The sequence below is a fragment of the Silene latifolia genome, chromosome 11 (genome assembly GCF_048544455.1).
Source record: "Silene latifolia isolate original U9 population chromosome 11, ASM4854445v1, whole genome shotgun sequence".
Lineage (NCBI taxonomy): Eukaryota > Viridiplantae > Streptophyta > Magnoliopsida > Caryophyllales > Caryophyllaceae > Silene > Silene latifolia.
In genome coordinates this window covers 55,130,814-55,139,797 of record NC_133536.1, presented here as the reverse complement: position 1 = coordinate 55,139,797, position 8,984 = coordinate 55,130,814, and the positions used below count along the sequence as shown (strand labels likewise).

The 8,984-nt window shown below is 39.7% G+C and overlaps 1 non-coding gene across 1 annotated transcript; it reads right to left on the bottom strand.

The window, feature by feature from the left end:
* Positions 1-233: 233 nt before the first annotated feature.
* On the bottom strand, positions 234-340 carry LOC141616569 (small nucleolar RNA R71). The gene has a single exon (XR_012530908.1). It is a non-coding gene; the product is annotated as a small nucleolar RNA R71 (small nucleolar RNA).
* Positions 341-8,984: the final 8,644 nt, after the last annotated feature.

The window sequence follows — 8,984 nt, the reverse complement described above, 5'->3', positions numbered from 1 at the left end:
ATGCCTAGTGAAGACCCTCACTCTCATATGGAGACTTTTTGTGACTATTGTGATGCGATTTCTCAAACCGGTGTAACTCAAGACCAAATGCGATGGGTCTTATTTCTTTTTTCTCCAACTGGCACCGCGAAACAATGGTTGAAAGGCTTGATAAGGCTACTCTCGGAATTGATTCTTGGAAGAAGTTGGCTCTAGCTTTCTACAAAAAGTTCTATCCACCGGAAAAGACTAACATGCTAAGAGCTCAAATTACGGGCTTTAAGCAAAGAGATGAAGAATCTTTGTATGAAGCTTGGGAGCGATTCAAAGGAACTTGTCGCTCATGTCCTCATCATGGACTTAGCGAGTGGTTCTTGGTACAACAATTTTGGAACGGTCTTTATGAATATTCAACGAACATTCTCAACATGGGATCAAATAGAATGTTCACCGAAGTTGATGACAATCAAACTTGGAACAAAATTGAGGAAATGGCGGTCCATAACTCACAATATAGTAGACCTCGCAAGGCTACTAGAGGAGGAAAGCATGAAGTGGACTCCATTACTCAATTGGGTGCTCAACTTAGTGCTCACATTGATACCATCAATTTGAAGTTTGAAAAGGCTATGGCTAGACTTGAAGAAGCCTCAAAATCACCAAAGCATCATGTTAATGCAATGACGGCATCTTCATCAATCCCAAGTGGGATATGTGAGAATTGTGGAACTTTTGGACTTGACCAAAGTGAATGTAGGGGAACAAATGAACAAGTGAATGCTTTCCAAGCATACAAGAGTGGTACCCCTTATTCCAACTATTACAATGAAAACACCAAATTCCATCCAAATCTCTCATACAAAAGCCAAAATGTTCAAAACCCTCAACCAACATACACCCCACCTCCCATGAGAAACCAAAATCAAAGACCCTTTTACAACCAAAACCAAGGTTACCAAAATCAAACTACATACAATCAACAAAATGACCAAGGTTTTGATGTTCAAAAAGCAGTCCTCCAAATGCAAAAGAATCAACAAGAGTTTTTCACTCAAATGCAAAAAGATAGTCAAGCAAAGGAAATCACCATCAACAACATCCTAGCTCACACCAAAATGTTGGAAACCCAATTGACTCAACTAGCATCTTCAAGCTCACAAAGACAAAAGGGGCAATTACCACCTCAAAGTAATCCCCCAAGACATGAAACGGTTAGTGCCATTCACTTGAGAAGTGGTACAAGGTATGAAGCACCGAAGAAGCAAGTTGAGGATAAAGTTGTGGAAGCTAGTGACAAAGAAAAAATTGTGCAAAACTCCAAGGATGGGGAACCATCAAAAGAAGAAATTTCAAAGAAAAATGAAGACCAGGTCAAGGAGAAGGAGCCCATTGTGATTAGACTTCCTTTTCCAAGTCGTCAAGCCAAGCCCAAATTTGATGACCAACTTGGAAAATTTATGGAAATTGTGAATAATTTGGAAGTCTCAATTCCTTTCACGGAATTAATCAATCACGTGCCGGCCTATGCGAAATACATGAAAGACATCCTCACAAAGAAGAAGTCGATCCGGAAGCTTGAGACTATCGCCTTCACTAAGGTGAGTAGTGCAATACTTCAAGGGAGTTCACCTCCAAAACTCAAAGATCCGGGAAGCTTCTCAATACCGTGTACCATTGGCGACACCACGATCAACAAAGCCTTATGTGATCTAGGGGCTAGTGTGAGTGTTATGCCGTACTCGGTGAGTAAAAGGTTGGGGATGGGAGAGCTTAAATGCACCAATATCACACTCCAAATGGCCGATAGATCGACGGAGACACCATTAGGGATATGGGAAGATGTTCCCGTAAGAGTTGGGAAATTTTTCATCTCGGTGAACTTTGTCATTGTTGACATGGAAGAAGACTCCAACATTCCAATCATTCTAGGAAGACCTTTCTTACACACCGCGGGTGCGGTGATTGATGTGAAGCATGGAGAGCTCACTCTAGAAGTGGGAGATGAGAGCATAACTTTCAATCTTGACAAGACCATGAGAGCTCCTCGTTTGTATGAACCATGCTTTATAGTTGATCATTATAGCCGGAAGGATGATAGGAAGAAGTCGGAATTCCAATGGAAGAAGAAAATTGATGATGCCCCATTCAAAGAGCGAGTGAATTGTAACAAAGAGAGCTTGAAAAGCTCACCAAAGTCAAGCAATGAAGAGGATGGCCTCATTGGCCAAGATAAGAAAGTGGGAGAGTTGTCTCTATCAACTCAAGAGATCTTTAGTGATCAAGCAGATGAAGTTTGCGGTCTTTGGGACGATGAGTTTGAAGGGATTTTCAATCCCTATATTGGTAATGCTATCGATAAAGACCGACATGAAGCACAACAAGGGCAAAGATCTATTGAAGATCTTTATCATGATAATGAACAAGCTTTTGACTACTTCTTCAAGGTGTTGAGCAACATCAACAACACCTTGGATATGCCCCCATGACATCTCACTAAGGATGAGAGTTTGGTGGAGTCCTCCCTAAACCACCATTTGTAAATATTTCTAACTCCCTAACTCTCATTTTAATTCTTACATTGCATTTTTGTCATTTTTGGATTTTTATGCTTTGATCAAGATAATTATTATTTTTGAGAGAAGTGAGGGAGGGACTAATGATTTAATTGATGTGTAGTGCTTTAGCTTAGTGTGGGGATAGCATTTGCCTAGACTATTCATGCCATAGTAGTGCCCCTACAATGAAGGACACGGGATTTGAATAATGAAAAATGACAAGGGATATGCAAGTGCACAGATGGAACTGAATCCGGGTAAAACAGGGAGAATCCGAGCGTCTTCTAGGGAATCCGCTCTAGGAAAGACGCCCGTCTTTGCCAGAATCCGCCCGTCCATTTTTAACTGGGAATTTGAAATTTTGGGACTGTCGAAGAATCCGAGCGTCCTGGTAGAGAAGACGCTCGTCTTCAGATATCCGCCCATCTTGGAAGGAAAGACGCCCGTCTTTTTGGCTGTGAAAAACAAGAAAGCTCTATGTCTGAGAATCCACCCGTCTTTAGCAGAAGACGCCCGTCCTGCAATTGAAGAATCCGAGCATCTTTGCTGAAAGACGCCCGTCTTTAGGCGAGAATTCTAAACCCAAAAAAGGCAGAATCCGAGCGTCCCGAAGGAAAGACGCCCGTCTTCCCCTGCAAATTCAAAATTTTCGGGTATTTTAAATACCCCATCCCACATTCATTTCTTCATTCATTCACTCAAAACACTACCCATAAACCCCAAAACTCAAAACCCTCATCCTCTCCATCACCAAAACAAGATTTCCTCAACCAAATTCAACAAAATCAAATCCAAACTTCCTTTTAACAACAATTAATCACTCCTCTTCCAACAAAAATCAAACCAAGCACCAAAATCTTCAACCTTTGAGTCGATTTTTGAATTATAAAGGCAAAGCCTTTCATCTTAAAATCGATTTGGGTATACTTGGAAATTGAAGATTTTCACTCTTTTCTTGGTATTTTCATCAATGGCAAGAACAAAAGGATCAACAAAGGCACCTAAGGCAAATGCACTCTCAACAAGACAAAAATGTCTTCAAGCAAAGAAAGCCTCATTGGCTATGGTGGTAGCTAGTTCAAACTTGGAAGTTCAACAACAACAAAATCCTCCCTTGGAAGCAACAACATCAACAACTCCGGAAATTGCTCAATTATCAAACTATCCGGAGGTAATTTTCATTTCTAACTCCCATAGGGATACATTTGCCAAGTATGCTAGAAAATCCTTTCTACCCACCAAATTCATATGTGAAGATGCCTTGAACAAATTGGGTGTCCTTGAACAAACAAATGTCTTCTTTGAAGCCATGGGGTTGGGAAAATTGTTTGCTACAAGAGAATTGACATACCCCTCCCTTACCTTAGAATTCTTGAGTTCTTTGAAAGTTACTAAGGTAGAGACTAGAGAAAACATCGAGTTCCGCCTTGCCAATGTGAGTAGGCGCATCACCTTTGATGAATTGGGTAAAGCATTAGGTCTTAGTGATTCACCTAGTTATTACAAGAATCCCGAAAAGTATGACCCCGCTCCTCTTTGGGAGGCGATTTCCGGGAGGAAATTTGAGAACTATCATGCTAGTCGCGCTCTATTAGTCCACCATCCGGGCATTAGAGTGTGGCACAAGGTCATCGGGAATACTATCATTGCAAGAAAATACACTAACCACTTTACCAAGCTCGATTGTGTTCTACTTGAGTCGGCCTTAAATATTGGAAAGGAATTCACCAAGCCTTACAATTCTCTAAGGCTTTTGGTGGAAAGATGGCTAAATGTTGATTGTGGAAAGCAAGGCACCACTTTTATTGTAAATGGAGGTCTAGTCACTCTTTTGGCTAAGTACTTTGATCCAAATTTCAACAAGGATAGCAAGTATGTGGCGAAAAAAGGGGGTTATCTCATTGACATGGATGCCATGATTAACAAGTACAAGTGGGTCACTCATAACCCTCTTGACACCAAATATGGGTGGCTCACCAATGATGCTAGATCTTTTACTTTGCCTTCCAAGATATGCCGTTTGAGTGTCCATCGGACCAACTACCTTCTTCCCCTTTCAAAAGAAGCCGAATACATCATCCGTCAACAAAGGGGTGAAATTGAAATGCCCTCCTCTTCCATTGTCACACCACCCTATCCATTCAAGTATCAAGAGTTCAAACCCGAAGGTGTTGAAGCAAGCAAAGACTACATGACTTTACTTATGCAAGAGATGCACAAACAAGCTTTTAAGGATCAGGAAGATGCATACTTAGCCCAATATCCACCCCTCCTTCATTTAGCTAGGCAAGGACTACTTGATCCTTCATGTCCTTTGCCTAGTTGGGCGGATAGGGAAGTCTTCTTTCCAAGTGCATCTAGGGGTGAGATACCGGGTGACGATGAGGTTGTCGGTGATGAGGTTGTTGATGATAGCATTGATGAAGAGGCTAATGTAGAAGAAGAAGAGGATGATGAAGGAAGTGAGCAAGGAAGTGAAGAGGGAAGTGGTGATGAGTCCACTTCTATTGAGGAAGATGATGACAATGATGATATGGTGGAAGACTAGCAAGGTTTGGAGGCTCCTACCCTCTTGAGGTTTGTCTACTTCTTTCTTTGTTTTATTTATTTATCTTGATCATGGTTGGAGAGTCCTAGCAACATAGAGGACTAAAACCTCGGCCACATTGAGGTGTTCTTATTTCATTGTTCCCACTTTTGAAAATCCAAAATGACAATTTAGTTTCATGCATTGCATCTTGTGTGCATGAAATACCCCCAACTTTAGGACATTAGAAATAATGTCTATCTTGGTTTGGGGAAGTACATGCATACACAACAGGAGGTAATCTAAATTACGCTCTCCGTCATAAACAAAAAAACCCATGCATCATGTAGTGTAGATTAGTATAGCTTGCATTTAGTGTAGAAATCATGCATCATGTTTGCATAATTTCCCATCATTTTGGCCATTGAGGACAATGCCCATATTAGTGTGGAGATGGGGAATTCTAACTTAACTATTATTCAAAAATCCAAAAAATCAAAAAATTTCGAAAAACCATAAAAATTTCAAAATTTCAAAAAACCAAAAACAAGTTCATTTCCTTTGTAGTTTAATCATGTTTATATTGTTTTGTATATATTGTGTTTGTTCATCCTTGTTCACATTGATTGACTACGCCACATCCGTGACATGAGGATATTGAAGACCGCATGGTATGATCTTTCCAATCTCCTTTTTCCTCTTATGTTAATGACTATGTGGCTTTATTTTGATTGATGCGGTATAACAATGTGAACTTAGGACATGCATTTAGTTTATATGTCATATTAGTTGGTAGAATCATTTGCATTAGGATGTATAAATGTTAGTTGCATCATGGCATGTAGTTTGCATGTTAGAAAATTTTGCGAAACCGTCTACTTGGGAAGCTTGACAAGTGTATATAGGCCCTAGTAAATTCTTTTTCTTCTTAAAACTTTGCTTGTTAGAATACTTGTAAAACACCCTAGGATGTGTCATGCTAGTATCCTTTGACCCATGGATTAAGGCCTAGTCAAGAGTACCTTTTGGTGTGATAACTCCTTGGCTACCGTTTATTCCAAGGCGACCCTTGAAACCATGCATGCATCCATCATCCATGTTCTACCACATTTTTGTCATCAAAGGGAATGGGACAAAAAGGAATCAATTTGAGTTCAATGAAATGAAAAGTGAAAGAAAGTTTGCAAAATGCATCAAATGAAAAGAGGAGCAAAAATAGACTCCTAAATCTTCAAATATAAGGCACTCTCACTACATATGGGGTGACTTTGAAAATGTTCAAAAAGAAAATGCAAAAAGTTGAAAAGTTGTCAAGTATTGAATTGCCAAAAATCAAAAAGAAATGGCAAAAGAAGGTGTTCTCAAATGTTATATGCCACAAGAAATTGGGGGGAAAAACAACAACAAAAGCAAACTCCCAAAGTGAATCTCAAATATCTATCAATCCCTTTATCCATCGTATCCATTTTTGTGCATGGTAGAGAGGGGACGACCCTTCTTCTTGTCTAGGCAAGAGGGGGAATTCCGCGATCCTCCAGTGTTTCTAACACCATAGGGAGTCTATTCTTGACAAAAGCATTTAATGATTGAGGACAAAGGTACCCTAGCTTGACACAACTTGGAGGTGATTTATTGGTATCCTTCTAGGCTTAGTAGTTTGAAGAAATTGTATCTATGAAGGAATGTGTACCCTTGAATTGTTTCCCTTGTAGATAATTTCCGCCACTTAGATGAGGAAAGTGGCTATTCTTTTGTAGATGCATCCATTATTTGATTTTGTGTGCTTAATGTTTGGATGTGTCGCCATTTTGGGAAGACCCACCTTGCCTTGCAAAAAGGCATCCTACCTCATGGTTGTCTTGTTGTGAGTTGAAGGGGCGGAGTGAGACCCGCTAATTGTCTCATATCGGCTATGTTATTAGGTTAGTTTAAATAATGGTCCTAGTCTTTGTCACCTCTTTACTCGGGACGAGCAAAGGTTCGGTTTGGGGATATTTGATGTGACCATAATTAGAGCATATTTAGTCCCCGAATTAGCCTTGTTCCCATGCGTTTTAGTGCATATTTGGGTCATTTATTGTCTTCAGTTCTTTGTTGTGCATATTCTTTGAGGTTTTGTGTCCTTGGTAGGAAAGGAGTGCAAACCTTGCATTTTCATGGCAAAATGAGACTAAATTGATTGAATTAAATGACCAAGCATCACGGAGAGACAAGATTAGAAGGCCTTTGTTCATACTATAGTAGATGGGCAATGATGAGAAAAGATCCTTGCATCCCCGAGGAAATCCTCAAGGATTTTATGAAGAAAAAGGAAGAAAAGAAGAAGGAACGAGACTGCCTGACAATCCGTGCGGATTGCCTAGAAGACGCCCGTCCACCACCCCACAATCCGAGCGTCTTCCCCCACAAGACGCCCGTCTTCACCCTCTGGACGCCCGTCCAGGAGCTGCCAAATCCGCCCGTCCCGTGCTAAAGACGCCCGGATTCCCAGGCAGTCCCATTTCGTCTTCTACAAGCTTCAAGGAAGGATGCACATCTTATTCTAGAGACCGGAGTCTCCCTAGAGACCGGCGATTCCTCAACAAGGGACTTAATCATCATTTAAGCCCTTAGTTAACCCTAATTCATGCACCTAATACCCACTATAAATACCCCATTAGTCTAATTAGAAGAGCATGTTCTTCTTAGCTATCTTTAGTGTAGTTAATATCAATCAAATCGCTCTTTAATCTTGTAATCAACGTTTAATCAAGTTTTAATAAAAGTTTTATTTCCTTAATCTCTCTCTTGTTCATCCTTTATTTTGGGTAATTAAAGATTATTTGGGTTATTATTGGGAATTTAACAACCTTTCAATCAAGAATCAAGTACTTCTTTTATTCTTTGCTTTATTATTGGAATCATTAGTAGGTATAATTCTCTTAATCCCTTTTTAATTATTGTTTATCACTTTCATTTATTCATCATGTTTCACTTTGTTGGTATGATTGACAACCTTGCTAGCATGTTCAACATGATAATGAGGGAGTAGTTTCCTTAGCTAGGGTTAATGGGTAATTAGGGGAAACCAACATGGGGGATGATTCATGCTTAAATTAATATGCTTTCATAGTTTATTTGCTTGCTTGTTGTGATCTCAACTTATGCACATGTTATGTTTGATGAAATGTGAGCCTATGAATCCTTGCATTTTTTACCCATCACCTATCTTTTCAATGAGACTTGTAAGACATAAACCAACTCGAGTCTCATTAGACCATGCATAGTGTTGAGTAGGGAAGATTAAGTCGACTTGTAGGTGTTGTACAATCTAATCGATTCGGCTCCGGGACCCAAACTTTCCTAGGATTGTAAGATATAAACCAACTCGACCCATCACAACAATAATTGCTTGCTTATAACTGGAGAATATGTTTGTATGATCAATTCCCATGAATCCCCTATGACCCCATAACACCCTAGTGCCTTTTTATCAATTGTTTACATCCCTTTCAATTCATCTTGCTTGTTTTCTTTCATTGCTATTTAGTTTAGTGACCTTCTACTTCAAACCCCAATTGTGACACCCTTAGACACCGCTAGTTACAATAGAAATCTCATCTCAATTCCCGTCCCTTGGGATCCGACCTTTACTTGCCTCTTTACTAATTGTAGAGTTGTTTGTGAAGTTATAAATTGTGTTTTGGTCTAGGTGCTCCTAATGAAAAGTACTGAAAACTAAACCCCTCACGAGGGATCACGACCAAATGGGCACAAAAAGAAATTGATTTGAGTTCAAAGAAATGAAATGAAAAGTGAAAGAAAGTTTGCAAAATGCATCGAATGAAAAGAGGAGCAAAAATAGACTCCTAATGCTTCAAATATAAGGCACCCTCACTACATATGGCTTGACTTTGAAAATGTTCAAAAAGAAAATGCAAAAA